General features: G+C 41.9%; 1 protein-coding gene across 10 annotated transcripts in view; it reads right to left on the reverse strand.

Annotated features, from left to right (window-relative positions):
- The window catches only part of LOC123515235 (A-kinase anchor protein 13-like), a 567,618-nt gene that overhangs the window by 357,293 nt on the left and 187,825 nt on the right, over positions 1-22,500 (reverse strand). Inside the window, exon 1 of one of the 10 annotated variants that reach the window (XM_045273801.1) lies at positions 18,009-18,047. The exons of the other annotated variants lie outside the window; for them this stretch is intronic. The gene's annotated coding sequence lies outside the window, so the exon portion shown is untranslated. Of the gene's footprint in view, positions 1-18,008; positions 18,048-22,500 lie in introns of those variants that run through there. 10 annotated transcript variants of the gene reach the window in all.

The following is a 22,500-nucleotide window of genomic DNA, read 5'->3' on the forward strand; positions in this document are numbered from 1 at the left end:
GTCAACGAGGTGGTGCGTGTGTGGGTGTGCGTGATGTGAGTGTGAGTGTGTGTGTGTGTGTGTGTGTGTGTGTGTGTGTGTGTGTGTGTGTGTGTGTGTGTGTGTGTGTGTGTGTGTGGGTGTGCACGTTTCAGTCGGTGGCCAATATCACCCTTTGTGGAACGGTGCTCTAGCTCGGCACAAAGAGACTGTGAAATGCCCACCAGAGGATCCTAAACCGAGTCGTTCTTCCCTGGCTATCGGAACCTCAAACCCTGGCCACTCATAAGCACAGGATAAAATTCTATTGCAACTCTCACTCATTTCTCCTTTCGCCTTTCCCTTGGAGTCAGTTGTTGGCGTCTTGAACGAGACTCCTTAACCCCTTCAGTACCATGACGCGTTTCCATATTCATTCTGCTTACTATTTGGTGATTTTATACAGCTGCAGAAACTCAAGTGGGTGATTAAAATAGTGAAGACTGTGGCCTTTAATCTTCTGACCTCCATAGATCCTTCCTAATGTCAATGAAATGGTCTAATTGTACACAAATCTCAAGGTAAAAATGTGTCCCAGAATCGAAGGAGTTAAGTTGCTTCTGTTCCCTTAGTATATCCCTGTGGCTATCATTCTTTTTAGTTCTATAGCGATTCCGTCTCTTTATTTTCTTGCTTTCTTACAGCCCTGCATGAATCCCTTCTTTTACCAGTTCCCTAGATATATATCATTATTTTACACTATATCTCCATAGTTTCCCTATTCTTTTGGTGTTCTTGATATGTTTTCCACTTTTATTTTCTATTTCCTTATTTTTCTTCCCTGCTTAACGTTAACATTATAATTCATTTCGTTTCTAAAGGTCATCCTGATTTTTTTTTTCTTATTTTAATTTTGCTACAGTTTTGAGCATATAACTTCTCCTCACTTCATTTTGCAACATCCGAGAATTCACCTTTTGATGCGAAAACGCCCTTTTAAATCATCTACATAATATCATGAAGAGAGTGAGGACCGAGGTGACCAGGAGCTACAGCCATCTAGCGTCCGCGTTGTGTTTTCAGAGCAGGATGTGAAAGGGAAGGGGTCGTTACTCTGCCGCCTGCCACCATTTGTTCAGTCAGTCAGCGACCTACTCCCTCTCTCGCCTATGTAGCACAATCAAAGCGGTCAATAAGCTTTTCGGTCCCTCGTGAACAACTCATTATTTACCTAATTAACGAGCAGAAAAATGGTCGAAGGTTGGAATGGTGGTGTGGTATTAAATCAACGCCTTCCTGTCACGGAAAAAAATAATGAATTATGCACTGACATTTAGGGAAAAGAATGAATTAGCAAACAAATACACGTGTAGGACAGGTGGGTTTTTACAGCTTCCCTTATTTTATTGAGTGATGAATAAACATTATCCATAACTCAACAAATAAAGGAGAACTGTTTTATGATTACTGTTTCGAAAGTATGTAGCGTCTCTCTCTCTCTCTCTCTCTCTCTCTCTCTCTCTCTCTCTCTCTCTCTCTCTCTCTCTCTCTCTCTCTCTCTCTCTCTCTCTCTCTCTCTCTCTCTCTCTCTCTCTCTCTCTCTCTCTCTCAACCCAATGAATCAAGGCTGTCGAGAGCAGCATGTCCTGAAACACTTTAGATTTTTGCCCAGATGGAATGAGAAACAAGATTAATTACTAGTTGACGCTCCAGGTCCTCCTCCTCCGCTTCCTATTCCTCCTCCTCCTCCACAACTACTGAGGATGACCCAAGGAACGGTGGGGGAACACTGGAAATGGAGTACGATGTCCGTGGAGGGATAGGGAGGCGGAAACGAGGAAGGCAGACAGGAAGAGAATGGATGGTTTAGGGCAGCTGTAACTTATAGGAGCCTTGACAGCCTTGACAGCAGTGTACTTGTCTTGAGAGTGTCAGAGGCAAGTGAGGCGGTGTAGGAAAGGCTGGGGTAATGGCATAGGTTCATATGTCTTGTGCAGGGTGGCTGGGAGGGAGGGAGGAAAGGTGGGAGAGACAGAGAAAGAAAGAGGAGGGAGGGGACGCGAGGGAAAGGGAAGAGGAGGAGGAGGAGGAGGAGGAGGAGAGAGAGAGAGAGAGAGAGAGAGAGAGAGAGAGAGAGAGAGAGAGAGAGAGAGAGAGAGAGAGAGAGAGAGAGAGAGAGAGAGAGAGAGAGAGAGAGAGAGAGACAGGGGGGGGATTTTTTTTCTCGCTCTTTTGTTGCTCGGGTTTAATGTCCTTACATAAAAAAAACACGAACACACACACACACACACACACAAACGGATGAATGTACAGAAAGACACATACGAACTGTGATGGATCGACTGACATACAAACACACAAACTAGGAATTAAGAAAAGAAAATAGCCAAAAAAGAAAAGATGAAACCAATGTGATGACAAGCAAGAGAATAAGACGACCTACTTGCGAGTGACCGACGAAGGCACACTGACACAACGACCATCAACCGACAGACAAACAGACAGGCAGACAGGTAGACGTGAAATCATATAATAGAAGTGAAATTAACTTGGAGGGTGCTGGCGGCGGTAACTGGCATATTGCTATTGAAATGAAACTGACGAGAATTCTATTTTTTTCATCGAAATTAACTTAATTGGAATCGATTTAATGAATTGACGTAGACTGACGCTGTATTGGATAAAACAAAGTGTTATTTTGGTGGATTCATCTGCCTTTATTTATTCATATTTTGTTTGTTTGCTCACCTTTACGTGAAATATCATGTTTTATGACTCATCAGTAATATGATAATCTATATTTTCTCATAATGTTTCAAGCAAACTTACACAAAAGTTTCCTTTTTTATATGAATTTTGTTGTCCTTGGCCAGTTCTCTTATGTAAAAAGAAAATTAAAAGGCAAACCAATAGACACGTGCTACTGACATGCATGTTGAATTATGTTCTGGAGATACAAGATGAGAAGGACAAAAGCGAGGATTCTTGACCCGCCCTAATACTATACCCCGAACAATGCCAGTTTCATCTCATTCCGTGGTCACGACAGAAGGCGATTTAACACACCAAACCCCCTGTGCGTTCATCTTAATCCTATGTTTTCTGAGAATTATTCACTTGTCAGATTTCGTAAGGAGACTGTCAGCTGATCAGACGACTTAAGAGAGAGGAAAACACACGACACAGTGGAAGCCAGTGCGCCAAATTATCAGACTTCTGGCCACGACTTCTGACCTTCAACCTCCTCCACACCTTTCCCTGATACTAAAAAATGAAACACTAGATCATTCCCCCCTTTTCCCCCTTTCCAGGACTTAAATCCCTAAGGAAGGAGTATAAAAAGAACTAAAGCCCCAGAACTAAACTCGTTGGTCTGGCATCTAAATAACACGATGTTTCCAGACGGGTGGCGCCTCGACTGCATTGCAACTTCAGCGTGTACTGATACTTAACAAGACAGGCGGGCGGTGGGGCTGTTTACGTCATATCAGAAAGGAAGGAATAACAAGGCACGTATGAGAGAACACAAGACAGGACACGCGTAAAAAGAGAGATATGTGAAATCTGAGAGGATGGAAACGGTAATAAGGACCTACAGAACAGAAGACAGGACGAGAGCAAAGGGACACGGATATGGAGGATACAGAGAGAAGCACGAGTTGGAAAGAAAATGAGCGACATGCCAGAGGACAACGGAACGGACAATAATGAACCAGGGAAGACGAGACAAGACGTGAGAAGAATGCAGGGATATGGAGAAGATAATAAGTTCAGCATTACATCTAAGAGTAAGGACAGGGTAACTAGGAAGGAACGAAGGCAAGAAGTGGTTATGAGAGAGAAATATAGAGACACGGTTATAGTCAGGATATGAAAGAAGCGATGCATAATGAGAAGAGTAAAAAAGGAAGGAAGGCAATAGATCTCAGAGGGGGAAGAGTAAAGGAGACGGATGTGGGCGTGTTAACATGGCGCGCTGTCTTCTTCCTTATGTCCAATCAACTCTGCATCATTGAATTTTACGAATACTAAATATGAGGGACTTGAAGAGCAGGGGAGAGGTAGTGGTGTCCTTTGCTTGCTCAGGGAACCGACTTATGAGGACACATCACGTAGAGGGCGCCGCTCCCGCTCCATCCTGGTTAAAACGCACCACTGCCACATACATAGATATTTGAGAACGCACAGGAAATGTATGTAAATGTGTGTGTGTGTGTGTGTGTGTGTGTGTGTGTGTGTGTGTGTGTGTGTGTGTGTGTGTGTGTGTGTGTGTGTGTGTGTGTGTGTGTGTGTGTGTGTGTGTGTGTGATCGAAATGAAGGTTTCAACAGTGTACACAGCCGGGCAAACAAACAAACATTTCAAAGCGCCACGGTGGGGATCTCGTGCGGCGCCTCCGACCGTAAATTATTACAAATACCAAGCCAGCGCGACGCAGCAGATCTCCCCGGCGGCTTCTGGCATCGGGGGTATCGTAAAAGTCTGTTCATTGGTTGAAAGTCGAGCCTCCGTAACCCGTATCCTGAAATACTTCTCAGCTGCATTTCCACTACGCACTTTCAAAATACTGTACATTAATTGACACGGGATTTTAAGGGTGTTTTTACGGTTCTAGTGACAGATTAATAAGATATGTATATCATGATCAGAGGAAACTGTCAAAAGAATCCTCCTAACTATCTCTGTGGACTGAAAATCGTCGTGCGGAGCGAGCATAGCATTTCTGAATACGGGTCCAAAACAGAGGAGCAAACTTTGTGCAGCATCAACAACTTTGTAACGGCTTTACCAGAAAGTCATGTAAATACTGAATGCTATGCCATGTGACTCTTCTTGCGGCATTGAAAACAAATAAATGAAGTTATAATACTACAATCTTAACTGATGAATGAAGGAAAACCTGAATAATGAGAAACTTCAAAACTCAAAAATGGAACGGGAAAACAGAGGAAAAATAGTCGCAATTCATTATTCATTAGGTAAAGAGCAAAGAACTGAAACCCTTACTAGGAAACATTTTAAAGCTTCATTAAGACTATTTATAAAGGTTACGGGTTATCATGCCTTTTCTACCCCGTAATGATAATACAGAAGCTTTCACTGGAACCATAATAACATTCTTGAAAAATACTAAATATTGCCATTAGAGCCTCAAAATTGTTAGCGTCAAACGGTAAACAATATTTTTACATTTTTTAGTTTTTTTTTTCATAATGATTATCTTCAAAAAATCAAACATTTCCATAGATAATTTCGCACAAATGATCAGAATACTTGCTGAACTACCCCTAGAATCACAGCATCATCCATGAAACCCCAGATAACTTCACTACATCCTGGAAGACGCTGCCGAGATGAGACGAAGCGACGTTAAAACAGCGAGCATTAACCCAAATCACTTTTAAAGATTGCATGTATATTTTCTACCTCTTTCTTACACCAGTATTACAACTAGAACATCAGATAACTCAGATAACTACCAATACATTCTGGAAAACGCTGCCGAGTTGAGACGAAGGAACATTACGAGTAAAACAGCGAACATTAACCCAAATCACATTTAACCCCTCCTATACCAGGACACATTTTTACCTTGAGATTTTTGTACATTAGACCATATTATTGATATCAGGAAAGGTCTAAGGAGGTATGACGATTAATGGCCACAATCTTCACTATTCTAATCACCCACATAAGTTTCTGAAGCTGTATAAAAATCACCAAACAGGAAGAAGAATGAATATGAAAACGCGTCATGGTACTCAAGGAGCTAAATCTGCATGTATTCTTTTTCTCTTTATAAAAACCGGTACTAACTACAATTATAACACCACTCTTCAAAACCGAGATAATTTTCACTAGAACCTGGGAGGACTAGAACCTGGGAGGAAAAAAAAAAAGCCAAAACGAAAAGAAACATAAAACCAAGGGAAGCATTACCTCTAAAACCTTGCACAGTTTCCCTTCCCTCAGCCCTTCGTAACCTGTGTTGTGCAGAAACCCGCTGAAAAACTGCCCCGCAATATCAGGCTTTTTTTCACAGTGAATGGAGGATAAAATGAGGTAATTAGCGGGCTGGATCACGTATACAGGTGAAATGATTTTAATTACGGCATGGGAGAGCGAGTCAACAGCCCCTTGTCTGGCCTAGCTTAAGCCTTCTATCACTCCTTCATCCTCCCTTGTTTCCTTACTTTCATTCTCCCTCCCAACTCACCTCATCTCCTTCATCCATTCACACACCACTTTTCCTCATACATACCCTCTTATATCTACCCTCCATTCATTACCACCACCACCACCACCACCTCCTCCTCCTCTTCCTCCTCTTCCTCTTCCTCTTCCTCTTCCTCCTCCTCCTCCTCCTTCTCCTCCTCCTCCTCCTCCTCCTCCTCGGCTGCTCCCTTTCCTCATTTCCTTTTCATCATCACCAATCCCTCTTTTTTTTAACAATGAAGTTTTCCCTCATTTTTCTCTCCATAACTCTCTCTCTCTCTCTCTCTCTCTCTCTCTCTCTCTCTCTCTCTCTCTCTCTCTCTCTCTCTCTCTCTCTCTCTCTCTCTCTCTCTCTCTCTCTCTCTCTCTACAGGAAATCGCATACGGGAGAAGAAGGTTTGAAGAACATGAGAGAGAGAGAGAGAGAGAGAGAGAGAGAGAGAGAGAGAGAGAGAGAGAGAGAGAGAGAGAGAGAGAGAGAGAGAGAGAGAGAGAGAGAGAGAGAGAGAGAGAGAGAGAGAGAGAGAGAGAGAGAGAGAGAGAGAGAGAGAGAGAGAGAGAATTTTCTAACTCCAATAGAAGACATAACAAGCAACAACAGACTTATTGGCCAGTATTCCTCTCCTCACCACGACTATTTCAAAACACCACAGAGATCATCAGCCAGATTCTCACCTGTATTCCTCCTGTTTATAACATAGAAACCTTCTTCATCTGCCTCTAAAATCATTAAAAAAAAACACACACCTGAAAACCCGCTTAAATTCAATTCGAGTCCTTTGAAAATGATGAGGTGGTGCGCGGAAGTGGTGCAACATAAGGTACTGAATCTTTTACAATCGTCTCTAGCTTTGCTCCGAGTTGGGTACGTGTAGTAATGGGTTTTTCTTCAGTAAATACGAGAAATCTGGTGGCGGCAGCAGCAGGTCCATAAAATATCTCTGACTATTAATTTTAATGTGCTCTCTCTCTCTCTCTCTCTCTCTCTCTCTCTCTCTCTCTCTCTCTCTCTCTCTTTATAACTGGTATTACTAAGGTTCATTTATATGCTTTTTAGTAACGAGCATCGCCTACTTAGCGCGGGCACGGACGGACTCACACACACACACACACACACACACACACACACACACACACACACACACACACACACACACAACCGCGGGCAAATTAATTAACTTGTTCCTAATTATGAGTTTTACCACACCTGTACAGACAACTAAGTAGGAATCTCTCTCTCTCTCTCTCTCTCTCTCTCTCTCTCTCTCTCTCTCTCTCTCTCTCTCTCTCTCTCTCTCTCCTCACCTGTCGCACCTTTTCATTAGAGTCTCAGCTGAGGGTCAATAATTTCTCTATACATCAGTCTGCTTGTCAATTATTTGTCTCCCCTGCTTCAGAGATACACGATGGAGTGTCCCTAGAAGACAGATACGCAGTGAAGGTAAGGGAAAGGGCAGGTTTCCCGTGACTGAAGGTGGTGGTGACAGGTGTGAGGGAAGGAGCTGTATATTGTCTGTCTAATCTAAACTGGCTCCTGGATTTCAAACATATTGTAGCTTAATGATAACGTAATTCATTTGATGTGAATAATACTTGTTTTCTGTTGATCAGCGGACTTATCACAAGGAGAGGTCACGGCTTTCCTCAAGATCTGATAACCACGTATTCCCTGGGACACCATTCAAACCGAGACCCATGAGCCACTTTAGAGCAGACAGACTATAATATTGTTCGTCTGTTCATGATCATCCACGCTTTTTATCATCTTTTTATTGGTTTATTATTTGTTGGTGTTATGCGCTTTGATTCTTCTTGGTTTCTCTTCTTTTTCTCTAGGTAGTCTTTCTATTCTATTTTTTCTTTAATCCTCCTCCTCATCCTCCTCCTCCTCCTCCTCAGTTTTCTTCTTACATTGTACAATCTTCCTCCTTCGTCGTCTTTTCTTTCTCCTACTTCTAATCCTTCTGCTTCTCCTTCATCTACACTTCTCCTTCTCTACACGTCTCTGTCTGTCTGTCTATCTATTTATCTCTCTCTCTCTCTCTCTCTCTCTCTCTCTCTCTCTCTCTCTCTCTCTCTCTCTCTCTCTCTCTCTCTCTCTCTCATGCTACCTCGCTTGCTCTCTGAATACGGTGTTTCAAACGTTCCTCATTAACCCTCACAATGCAATCATCAGTCTCGTAATGCACTTCACCAGCACGACTCTCAATTATTGGACGTTTCGTATCTGGATGAGAGTAAATACAGAGCATTAATCAAATATACTGCCATTTCCCTGCTGTCTTTTTTTTTTCTCTTCTTTTATATTTCACCGGCAAATTTTCGCAGGCTCTAGTGAGAGTTATCGGAGTTTTTCTCTCTCTCTCTGTCTCTCTCTCTTTCTCTCGACAAATTTTCCCAAGCTATTTTTTTTTTCTTTATCCAATATGGGCTTTTCACGGGAATTTATGGGCTAAAGGGGATACTTTTTTGGGGTACCTCCTATCTCAAAGCCCACCCGCTAGGAAACCGCTGCCCCGAGTGAGGAACCCCAACTTAGACTCGGACCGTGGACAGGATTCGAACCCGTGCGCCTGGAGACCCCTCGGACCACAAAGCACGCATGGTTCCACTGTACCAAGGGTTTGCAAGACAGCGGTTACGGTTCCGGTGATAATTCGGTACATGTGTGTTATTATCCGATGTTTTCCTGGTGGCGGACGGAACTCACGAAAGAAGCTTGCATGAGTGGACAGATTCTATTAATAATCTTGATGAATTTAGGATTGGATCTTACTACCAGACCATCGAACCTCAGTATAACGGAAACGACTCCTCTCGACTCTGTTACTGGCAATGTTGCTCATATCAGAGAGAGAGAGAGAGAGAGAGAGAGAGAGAGAGAGAGAGAGAGAGAGAGAGAGAGAGAGAGAGAGAGAGAGAGAGAGAGAGAGAGAGAGAGAGAGAGAGAGAGAGAGAGAGAGAGAGAGAGAGAGAGAGAGAGAGAGAGAGAGAGAGAGAGAGAGAGATTCTTTTCTAATGTGTCCTGGCAAACCTCAAGTCACCCACTTCACTAAAACCCCGCCAATGTAGCCTAAGTCTGAACACCAGGCAAGACACGTGGCGGCGCGATGACCCGGAGATCGTCTGCAGTTCAAAATAGTAAAATAAACAAGTAATTCTAAATGTTCCAAGTTTCATGTGTTAAGCCGCTAATCCTATTACTCCTCTGCTTCTCCTCCTTTTGTTAACACGCACACCCATGTTGATAATTGCCAACATGTACATACACGCACAGAAACTGAAAAAAAGAGAGAGAGAGAGAGAGAGAGAGAGAGAGAGAGAGAGAGAGAGAGAGAGAAATATGAGGTTAATTTTATATATTCCAGGGCATAGAACTTTTTAAAGAGACTGCGCTACAAAAATAAGTGTTGAGAAATTAAATAGAAAAACGTTGCAGGTTAAAAATGAAAAAAAGAAAAAGATTGGATACTGAGATAAAAAAAAATCTTGAAAGTATCCAAATCGAGGAGGAGACAGAGGAGGAGGAGGAGGAGGAGGAGGAGGAGGAGGAGGAGGAGGGAGGAGGAGGAGGAGGAGGAGGAGGAGGAGGAGGAGGAGGAGGAGGAGGAGAGAGGAGGAAGAGGAGGAGGAGGAGGAGGAGGAGGAGGAGGAGGAATACAAAGGAATACAAAGGAATACAAAGGAAAGCCAAACAGCAACAGACCTGTTGGTCCTTTCGAGGCTGTTTGGTAACTACTTCTAACTGGCTACAGATAAGAGAGACAGGACAGTACAGGAGAAGGCTCCTCCCACCACCACTCCTCCAGCTTTCGCTGGCATGGAAAATAGCTTGGAAAAGTACCATGCAGTATGGAAAAAACTGACATGGAATTTTCACAGGAAAGGATGAAAGGAGATTCTATTATTCACCCTACGGTGAACTCTACATATCTATCTATAAGAGGAGGAGGAGGAGGAGGAGGAGGAGGAGGAGGAGGAGGAGGAGGAGGAGGAGGAGGAGGAGGAGGAGGAGGAAGAGGAGGAGGAGGAGGAGGAGGAGGAGGAGGAGGAGGAGGAGGAGGAGGAGGAGGAGGAGGAGGAGGAGGAGGAGGAGAGAGAGAGAGAGAGAGAGAGAGAGAGAGAGAGAGAGAGAGAGAGAGAGAGAGAGAGAGAGAGAGAGCAACTCTAACGAATAAAACGCCGCGCTCTCGCTCGGCTGCAATTCACAGTCCATTTCGAAGTAATTTAGTTAATCCGGTCAGCGCGAGGCAGGCGGGCGGGCGAGGCGTTAATATTTCTTTCCCTCTCCTACGTCCGCTGCGCCTGACACTCCTCCTCTCACGCCGCTTGGAAGGCACAGTACCCCAGGCGGCTTCTCTTCGGGGGATTGGAGAACTGAATCGGCAAAATAAGCAACTGTATGACCTCCAGACATGATGGGCGGGAGGGAGGGGACGTCAACAGCTTGCCTGGTTGAATACACCTTGAGAAATTTAAATTCTTCTCGGCGTCCACGACTTGTTTGCGACGATCTACACGACCCAGCTGACCCGACCGCGCATGTCCCTAGCTAGTGAGTCTGCCAGAGAGGTTTTGTGGCAGCGGCGGCGTGCGTAGATGGGGAGTAGCAGGGATACATTGGAATACACATAAGGGTGTTTATCTTAGGGGGCTTGTAAGTTTATACCGTCAATATCCGATGAATAATAATTGTTAAAAGGGAAATTCAAGAGTATGATCGTGTGTGAGTGTATTTCGGAGTCTTTATGTGACTTGTACAAAACACAGTAAACTCATCCGACTAATATTCATCCACAAGCCTTTTACAAACCTCATTTTTTTTTTTTTTTTTTTTTTTAATTTCACTTTCCCAATTGCAACGAAAATGTCTTGCCAATAAAAAAAAAAAATACTATATACTATTTACATCTCAAGTTGCTGCTCTCACTCCAAATAATTGCAACCTCAGAACGAACGTGAAGATTCCATCAAGGAGGGAGGGAAAGGAAAGGTGCGGCGGGAAAGAAAAGGGGAACACGGAGACACGTAGATGCTGAAGAAGGTGACACTAGGAAGACCAAAAAGGGAGACACTAAGAGGAACATTTGTAGATGTCTCGGAAAAAAAAAAGTGACATTACTCAGTGTGGATCAGTAACATTTGGTAGAGGCTTTGGGGGGATTTGCCACGAGAGACACACACACCTGCTATCTATCACACACGCACACACACACACACACACACACACACACACACACACACACACACACACACACACACACACACACACACACACACACACACTGAAGAAAAGTCTCACATCTAAGGCCAGCATTTTCAAGCTCTTTTCTCTCTCAAGTCCATCTTTCCTCCATGACAAATCTTTATTCTTACTTTTCTCCTCCCTCAATTTGTATTCCTAAACATTCCACGGCCTTTTATGTGGCAGTTCCCAGTTTTCCGCCTTCCCTGCACGCACGCCTCCCCGCTCCCCTCCACATTCACTTCTTTACTTCCTGTTACTTCTTTCTGGTGTTCTTTCTCGCAGCGTCACCTTTTCAATCTTCGTTTCAATCAATTACGCTGAATACGAAAACTTCTATAAAAAGGAAGGGGGAAAAAATTACACCATTTTCCTCATAGATGTGTTTGTTTACTCTTTTTTTTTTCCTCAATTTTTGTGGTTACGTTAAAAAAATAAACCTCAAAGAACTTCATTATTTTTGGGCCACAAATCTAATTACTCTTTGATCTTCACTTTTAAGGTTTGGGAGGTAGGAAAGTAATCAGCCGCGAAGCAGTGCCGAGCCTCAACTTTCCCTCCTTCCTGGTGTCCGCCTGTTGGAAGCCTCAGAGTGTGGGAATTGAAGGGCGCAGCTGCATACCTAACTTACTCTACAGATTTACGAGGGCTACTTCAACCATCTACTCCATGTCACTTAAATACATTCACGAAAGTTGAGTGAAAACATTCTCTCTCTCTCTCTCTCTCTCTCTCTCTCTCTCTCTCTCTCTCTCTCTCTCTCTCTCTCTCTCTCTCTCTCTCTTACTCCCTAGACTCACAAAAGCTCTTTCCTTCATTTATACCTTCTCACTTCAGCCAATGAAGTCTCTAAAGTTGGGAGTGGTAATATTTTCTCTCTATCCTTTCCTCTCTTCCTTCCTTAACTTGAGGAGTGGATTTGCCTGAACATCTCCTTTTATTTCCTGAATTCACAGTAACTTCTATTTTTTTTTTTTTTTTTACTCCGTCACTAAGACCAAGGCACTCAAGAAATTCTGGTGTGAAGTTATTGTCTCTCTTATCTTTCTTTTTTCCTTCCTTTGCTTGGAGGACGGAGCGTTACTTCACCATTTCCTTACTCCCTGAAGTCACCACAATTTGTATCTTGTCTTCTCCCTATCACTCAAACCAAAACACTCGCGACTGTCTTGCATGAAAATGTTGTTTCCCTCCTATCCTGTTTTCGTTCTCCCTTCTCTTGCGTCAACATGTCTTCTTGCACCACATCAAGATTTACTAGAAAATAAAGTGTGTATATGCAGTGAGGGTTTTGCAAGAGCGTATAAACTGAATTCTAAAGCATTTCGAGCTCGTAACTCATCGACTTTTATACAGGCTCTAGTGAAGGATATTTAGGCTTCGAAGAGTCTCTCACAACTCTAAACGTTTTAATATGAATCTTGGACAAGGCCATAACACAGAAAAAAAAATGCCTTTGAGAATTCGAGTAATAACCTTTGTGATTCCTACTATCATTCACTTACTATAAAACTTGATGTGATATTTTAGTGCCTACATAAAAAAAATTGAGGCAGGTTTTGCAGTGCCTTCTAAAAACTCACGAAGGCTCATATCTCCTTCCCACGCATGCGAGATGAAAACGTATAAAACTGAGGTCAGAAATTGAGACGCCTTCCTCACTCATATGTCTCAATCTTAGCTCCTCTGATCTGCTGACAAGTCCATTACAAAACCTGACACTGGATCAACTACCGGTTGCTCATGGATCTTCGAATAAAAGGGAAACACTAAACACAGCCAGATGGAGTGTGTTACGACCTCCACGACTGATAAGGACTATATAATATAACCCCTTTACAAACTCCCACAAAAGATTTTCAGTCCAATGGAAGATGCGCTCATTCAAAAAAACATCAGCTATCTAAGTGACCTGTTGTGTTTTGTATGTACTTTCACTATTCACCACGACTATACAACCCTTTTACAATCTCCACCAGAAGCTGCTCGGCCTGAAAGCAGATGCGTTTAGTGTTTACGAAGACACTCCTACTAAAAACTTGATCGGTTCCTATTCAAGTTGGTGCGTTAACACTGGAAAGAGAAAAATTTACAGCCCGGCATAGTTTTACAGATCATAAGACGAAGACAAGAGTAGGAATGAAGCGCCTCTCTCTCAGCATCGTTCAAGCATAAGGAATTCCATTTTTAGTCTGGAAGTGGAGTCCTGCCAAGTGAAGGGCGAGACAGGGCGGCGCCAACGGGATCCCTGCAGCGAACGTGCGCAAAAACTAGGTACAGATTACCCTTTTCACTTTTATTTGACACGTTTACTCAACAACACACCACTCTGAGTCATTCATTACTGTTCTACGTCCATCTTGAATCGACATACAAGCTAAACACCTGATAATAAATTTTGTTAAAGCTTTTTTTTTCCTGTCTTATACATGTTTTGAAAGATTTTGTACACGACCTTTCATGCTGAGATGTTGCATATCACAGCGAAAGGGTTAAAGATATTAGTGAAGATGCTTAATCAGATGAACAAACAGACAGATATATACAGATATAGATAGATAGATAGATAGATAGATAGAAAGATAAATAGATAGACAGATATACATGAATATAAACTGACTGCCAGAGAGAGAGAGAGAGAGAGAGAGAGAGAGAGAGAGAGAGAGAGAGAGAGAGAGAGAGAGAGAGAGAGAGAGAGAGAGAGAGAGAGAGAGAGAGAGAGAGAGAGAGAGAGAGAGAGAGAGAGAGAGAGAGAGAGAGAGAGAGAGAGAGAGAGAGAGAGAGAGAGAATGAAGAAGTGAAAAGCCACAAGAAACAAAAGTAAATGCAAGAACGTCAATACCAGACCACCCACATCCACATCCACACAGACACACACACACACACACACACACACACACACACACACACACACACACACACACACACACACACACACACACACTGAAAAGAAAAGAAAAAAAAATATGCATGGCAGCACACTTTGTCCGAAAAACCAACACTAGAAACGACAACAAAAACAACAACAAGAACAACAACAACAGCCTGACGAAGCTTTCCTCTGTATGAATGTAGCACTGGAGTAAATAAATAAAAAAAAAAAACTTTCACAACTCTCCCTCACTTCTGCCTCTCCTCTCTATACACTATTTCCCGCCATCTTTCCTCTCTTCTTCACTACTACTTGCATTAAAATAGTGAAATGAATAAATGATAAAAGAAAAGGAGAGAAAGAATAATAAACACATATAGGAATAAAGATGAATAAGTTAAAACGCAAAACTTTTCATCGCCAACCTTGAAAGAAATGGTAATGCGATTTGCGTGAACGAAATGGTCACCTTACTTAAGATTCCACTCATATCTCCCCACTGGACGCCTCCCCGCAGAGACTCGTCACAGCACAGCGAGGTGAGTGACCCAAATATACACACACCACCTCCCCCCAAAGCCTCGTCACAGCACAGCGAGGTGAGTGACACATATACACACACCACCTCCCCCCAGAGCCTCGTCACAGGACAGCGAGGTGAGCGACACACATACACACACACCACCACCTCCCTTCCATCCATCTGTCCACAACGCAACATATTCACGTGGAAATGAATGTAAAAGATGTCCTGGTCAAAATAACGTAATTTTTTCAGACATTTTCATTTTTTTTTCTTCTGTTTAGATGTTCACTTGGCTCCGAGTTTCACCTTCACAGGATGGCATACACGACTTTCCTCAAACCATCCTCATAATGTTGTTGTTTTTTTTTTTCATGCATAAAGAAAGTGTACGGACAAAATCACATTCGGGAAGAAAAACATAAATGCCCGTTCAATGTCTCTCCCATAGCACAGATGTTCTCAATTTTTTTAATTTTTTTATTGCCACGATAGTCTAGCAAGGATTCCAAATCAATAACAGAGAAAACACCAAACAGAACCTGACTAATCTTCCACACAGCGCTTGGAGATTAATGGAATAAGAGGATAAACCGTTCAAGAATCACGTTAAAAAGTGACTAACCATGCCAGTCACAGAAGACTTTACTAATCACCCCAGTAGTGTTTGAAAGTTCATTAACCATCCGTCATACAAACCTAGCTAATTGTCACCGTAACCTTTGAAAATTAACTGCAACCATCTTTAAAAATTATTGAGCAGAGGGAACAAAGCGTTTAAGATTAGGCGCCATGCAGGGTCATATGGGCTGTTCATGACGCCAAGAGCTGAGTGGCGCCGGACAGCAAGCAGCCGCGCCGCCAGGACTGCTCAGGGATGCAGCCCAGGCGCCCATATTTTCTAAAAAGTATGTTATCTTTTATATAGGAAGGAAAACGGGTCACAATAATTTTGAACGTAAAGGCATTTTTTTCGTAATTCTCTCTCTCTCTCTCTCTCTCTCTCTCTCTCTCTCTCTCTCTCTCTCTCTCTCTCTCTCTCTCTCTCTCTCTCTCTCTCTCTCTCTCTCTCTCTCTCTCTCTCTCTCTCTCTCTCTTCGTTCCCACCATGTCACCACCCCCTCTATCCCTTCCCTACTGCCATCAAAGACAGAAAGAGAGGGAGAGAAAAACACATCATTCTGTATTTGGCACGAGAGAGTAGTTCTTTCAATGCACCAGAGGGGGAGGGGGAGGGAAGGGAAGGGAAAGGAAGGAGATTAGCAAGTCAATGGAAATCAACCATTAGCAGTCAGTAAGGCGTGGGAAGAGAGCGGAACACATCGACTCCTCTTGTTTTAGTTCTAGAGTATGAAAAAAAAAGTAGGTGGATGGAAAAATATAAAAATTAAAAACATCTAGCAAATAAAACTGGTGAAATTAGTATGTCTCTCTCTCTCTCTCTCTCTCTCTCTCTCTCTCTCTCTCTCTCTCTCTCTATCAGAACAATTAACATACGAGTAATTATCCCCTTCCTTGTCTCCTGCATGGACCGGCACGCCTCCTAACCACAATAATAATTCCAAGCCCAGCAGTGTTTTGAACTGAATCCCGAGATGAAATGAACCCATCAACTTTGGGCCTCACGGATTACGCACTCCATCCATACGTCGTCAGGATTATATGAGGAAAGAACACTCTTAGTTCATAGATGATAATACAACCACGATTATACATACAATTATTAAAGTTAGAAAGAGAAAGGGCCTTATTTTTTTCTTTATTTTCTCTCTCTCTCTCTCTCTCTCTCTCTCTCTCTCTCTCTCTCTCTCTCTCTCTCTTATAGTATCGCTGTAGGGAGAGTAAACGACGAGAGAGAGAGAGAGAGAGAGAGAGAGAGAGAGAGAGAGAGAGAGAGAGAGAGAGAGAGAGAGAGAGAGAGAGAGAGAGAGAGAGAGAGAGAGAGAGAGAGAGAGAGAGAGAGAGAGAGAGAGAGAGAGAGAGAGAGAGAGAGAGAGAGGGGTATTATTATGGAATTCAGTGATGGAAGGGAAGTCTCTGGCTGGCCCCGCTACAGTAATTCAGCTGTAGAAAATTAGGTAATGTATTATAAATTATTATTCTTGTGGACGTGAACGAGGAGGAAAATGTAATGTACGTAGAATATATTTTTTGTCTATTCCGAGAAAATACTCTCCTTCTATTAATTTCTCTACGATATAATCTTTTTTTTACCATTCCTGAATCGCAAAAGAAGGCAAAATAGAAGTAATATAGTTTTTTGGTCCACTTGTCCGGAAAATAATATGGTTTCATTCCTGAGTCGAGAAAATTGATGGGCAACCTAGACCTGTGTCCGGTTCCGCAACGATAATGACAGGCGGAGACTCGACCAGCACAGAGGGAAGAGTGTTCGAGACCGCCAGGTACAGGTACACACTAATGAGCAAAACGTCACGCCTCATTATACATCACCCTTCTATCAAGTCCGCATCTGACTGCCATTTCAGGGTAAATTAACCGGACACGTTTGAAATAAAAATACGCCCACACCATTTAGCATTATCAATTACAAATATGGTGAGATTATTAAATTTGCATCCATGAATAGCTACACCAGAGCCACGCCACGTCTCGCTGGTGCCATTCTGTCTGAGAATCTTCCCGTCAACCAGAACAGGATGTGCGTCTTGCATTGTTCATTTCAGGCAGGCTATTTTCAGATCAAGATAATGAAGATGAAGATGTAATAATAATAATAACAATAACAATAATAACAATAATAATAATAATAATAATAATAATAATAATAATAATAATAATAATGATAATGAAGAAGAACAACAACAAGAAGAACAAGAAGAAGAAGAAGAAAAAAAAAAGAACAATAACAAGAACAAGAAGAACAAGAACAAGAACAAGAAGAACAAGAAGGAGAACAAGAAGAAAAAGAACAAGAATAAGAACAAGAAATAGACGAGAAGAAATTAAAAGAAAAGAAGAAGAAGAAGAAGAAGAAGAAGAAGAAGGAGAAGGAGAAGGAGAAGGAGAAGAAGAAGAAGAAGAAGAAGAAGAAGAAGAAGAAGAAGAAGAAGAAGATGATGATGAAATAGAAAAAAAATTATGTTGCGTTGTAGCATCAAACTGATCCTACAAACACACACACACACACACACACACACACACACACACACACACACACACACCTTACCTCACCTGAGCTTACTCCACCTGTCTGCCTCGCCCCTCACTCACCTGGAAAGACAAAGATTTACGTGAATATCAGTTTCGTTCCAACAGTCACTCCACTCACTCTACAACGACGTATTACTTGACTCACTCCACTCAATCCTTCGTGAAAAAATGCTGCATCACAATTTTGGGTTGATATCATTCTTTTGCAGCCACAATGACGCATGCCACTCACTCATTTGTATTTGCACGCACGTAGGTATACACACACACACACCTCGTCTTACATATTTTTACCCTTAACTTCTTCAGTACGTGTTTTAATATTCATTCTGCTCACGATATAGTGATTTTAAACTGCTCCAAATCTTATGTGGGGATTAAAATAGTGAAGACTTTGGCTATTAATCTTCTGACCTCCATTAAGGCTTCCTAATGTCAATAAAACAGTTTAATTACACCGATATCTCAAGGTAAAAATGTTTCCCAGTACTGAAGGAGTTAATACATGACAAAATTGACAAAATTACCTGCTTATTCTCTCTCTTTACTTCCATATGCAGATTATTTTCTTAATGCTAATGGAGAAACAGAATTATCTTCCTATCTTCTTTTTTTTTCCTTTGTTTATGCAAACTGTCTTTCACAGTACTCTGAATGCTTACAATGCTAACAAAACCAAAGAAAAGATTAAGTAATCTGAGCTTCACTGGAATTTGACATGTGATGAAGCCACTTAGTGTGTCTAACCACCCTAACAAACCGGAACACGCCTCACGCAATCAACCAGTCACGGGATAAATGACACGATTGCCTTCCTGACTCATTCACTCGTGCCAAAGTCGTACACTACCTGGAATGTAAACACTAAATGTCACAATGTTCATTATCCCACTGCTTTTTTTTTTTTTGTCAAATTAGTGGCAGGATTATAAATATTTGCTATGAAAGCTTCAGTAACAACACGTTCATAATCAGAAAGTACTCACACGCATTTCCAGTCGATTGCTATGAATACCAAGCCTTGTTTTCAAACACATGATCCGCTATACATATTCATTGTATTTTGTATTTATCTTTTATCAATGACAGAAAGTACGAAAAATAATGTGGCACAGCAATGCTATTTTGAACCATACTTTACTTTCAGTGCAAAGCAATGTACTTTTCAACTTGCTTTCGGGCAATCTGTTTAACTTCTCCAGTCCGTTTAAGAACTGTCGTCTTTTTTCCTCAGTTTTGTTATCTGTGGCCTGAGCCCAAAAAACAGAATGAATTAATAAATAATTCACACAAAATATACACTTCTTTTACAGTTATGTGGTAGTGTATTACTAATAATATTTTTTTCAATTTAACAAGTATAAAAATTCAATATTTATAAAATTTTTAAAATCCGTGCCTAAATAACTTTAATGGTAAAAGGAAAATCCCAACTTTTCATACAAATATAGCCAGTAGCTGCAGGTTAAATAATTTTCGGTGTATTTATAACATTCCTACAGTGAATGATAATACATCAAATTCATCGGTAACACATTTACGTTTAGTTGCCGTGAAATAAACACTAATGGATCCTGAAATTGATGATTCTCTGCCAAAATTTCATAAAAATTTCATAGCTGGAGTACAACAGATTTCAGCACTGTTAGTCTCAAATCCACCTCACATTAAACTAGAAAGACCTATGCCGTATAAATAGGACCATCAGCAGAGGTCACAGCGAGCCATGACACACCCAAGGCCACCTTCAGTTACCCTCCACCAGCTTCCATGACTTAAAACCTTCTCAGCACCCAGATCGTCCCCGGAAGCTCATTGGCCGAAGCGGGTCAAGTGTTTCCTCTCCTTGATACCCAACTCTCTGGAATTCAGGCTCGGATCAGACGGCACCTCTCTCCCCTCCCTTCCTCTCCTCGTCACGGCGACTTTAATCATTAGCGTCGAAGAAGATTCCACTTAAACTTCAGAGCGTTACAGGAAGAAGATTTGAGATTATCTAAAAATGGTTTTCTGAGTCATTACGATGAAATTAACTGCATCGTGAGTACTGCAATTATTGGTGAAGGGACGTTACACACTATCAACACAATTTACTTCACCATTCCGAGACATACACACACACACACACACACACACACACACACACACACACACACACACACACACACACAGTTCATTAGGTGTATTATTAAGAACAACGTACATTATACTACTTAATACATAGTCACATTTTGGTCCAATACAAAATTAAAATCAGGAAATTTTAAAATAAATAGATAACTAAATAGATAAATAAAATCGAAAACTTTGTCCATACATCAGAAATACCCACAGTTTGTTCATTTATAGACAAGACAAAGGATTACATAAACAGAAAACTGATTTTTACATGACTACACAAATACACACACAAACAAGTGGCACTCCCCTCCTCGTGTCCCATGAAGTCAGTAGTACAACCCACACACACACCTGCTCCTCTCCTTCATACGCTCTCCTAGTCTATGAATACCAATATCCAGCAGATCTATTGTGTAGGGGATGGCGCGACCCTTATTGGCTTCAGATACTTGTGAAGGTAATATATTCAGGGTTCAGGGAGACACATGCATAACGGATGAGGTATCGCAGGACCCTCCAAGGCGGTAATGGCACGGGGTTGTAAAGGTGAGGTAAGACAAGGTAAGGTGATAAGAAACACGGCGGCTGGTGTTACTGATAAGACGATGTGAAAGTGAGGGTGATTCAAGAAGTAAGTCTCCGCAGCATCGTGGTCATATCATACGGCGATGCTACATAATACTGAAGACAAATAAAACTGTGGTAAAATATAATAATAGTAATTGAATTGTGGCAGATAGAAATAAGAGTGTTTATTTTCATTATTATTTTTTTCATTTCCTTTTTCAAGTGCCCCGTCACGCTATAGTCACGAACATGTATCCAGTCCAAGTAACCACAGGACGAGACGAGATGCTACAGGAGTTGCTAAGAGAGAATAACCCTTGAAACGTTCCCGGACAACTACACAGAAACAACACAGACCAGAAAGATAGATAGTACGTGGTGTGAATTCCCTAGGACAAGACACGGAGCGGCCACCAGCAAACACTAAACAGCCAACATTTCAAGAGCGTACAACAGCAGAGAGAATTAACCTTTGAAAAGTTCCCGGACAACTACACAACAACAACATAAAGCAGGAAGATAATACGTGGTGTGAATTTCCTAGGACAAGACAGTAAAACAGCCATCAGCAAACAGTAAACAGCCAGCATTCCAAGAGCGTGTGTTTCCAAACGTAGACTTAATCATTAGTCTATTTCAGAAGGGCTGGGCATCAGGAACATCTGTCAGTAGGACTCGCTACGTTGGTGAAATGATTGAATCTGTCACGGATGGCTTAGTCAGCGTTAAGAGGGTCAAGTCAGCCGCTCTCCTTTACCTATAATGTTTAGTGTTTTCTTTTTCTTTCTTCATTCATTTCATTTTTTTTTTTTTTGTTTCCTTTCTTTTTGTCTATGTTTTCTTGATTTCTTATTTTCTTTATTTTTCTTCCCCGTGATTTATGCTCACACACACACACACACACACACACACACACACACACACACACACACACACACACACACACACACACATATGCTACCTAAACATTATAAAATATTTCGCTTGCTGCACTAATCCCACCATTGCCGGTCACTTGGAAAACCTAGTTCCAATCTTTCAAGGTTACGGAAAGCGAGCCAGCATTGTGTGGTGGTGTGCGAGTGTGCCAAGGTAGCAAGCAGCGTCCTGGCGTCACCACTCAATAATAAGTGCACCAGAGAGACAAGACGCGATGCAGTAATGGACAAAATTCTGAAACACTTCTACTACAGATATTGTTAATCTATTACATAACAATATTTATTAATTCACATGTCATTTCTGTTCAAGAAGAGTATGTTGAGTGAATTTGAGGCATAGACAGCCATCTCTCTCTCTCTCTCTCTCTCTCTCTCTCTCTCTCTCTCTCTCTCTCTCTCTCTCTCTCTCTCTCTCTCTCTCTCTCTCTCTCTCTCTCTCTCTCTCTCTCTCTCTCTCTCTCTATCTATCTATCTATCTATCTATCTATCTCTCTCCATCAAAATGCACAAGATCAAAACCAAAACAGCCAGACATCCAACAAACTCTCACCTCTCCACCTCCTTCAACCCAACCCACCCACACGCCACGCCACGACACACACACACACACACACACACACACACACACACACACACACACACACACACACACACACACATATTATGGCACAAGCTGAGACAGAATGCAACAGGTTAAAGGCCTTTGATCTTTTTACGTTCAGTTACCCTTAATAATTCTGCACAGTAAATGTTATGCTTTCGCCCACACACCGCCCCGCATCACGCCGTCTCCAGCTCTTCACCCGTCAGTAGCAAAATGGAAACTCTTTACCGATGGACCAATCAGCAAGGGTTCGACTCATATTTTATGTCACGAAACAGTG

The sequence above is a fragment of the Portunus trituberculatus genome, chromosome 38 (genome assembly GCF_017591435.1).
Source record: "Portunus trituberculatus isolate SZX2019 chromosome 38, ASM1759143v1, whole genome shotgun sequence".
Taxonomy (NCBI): Eukaryota; Metazoa; Arthropoda; class Malacostraca; order Decapoda; family Portunidae; genus Portunus; species Portunus trituberculatus.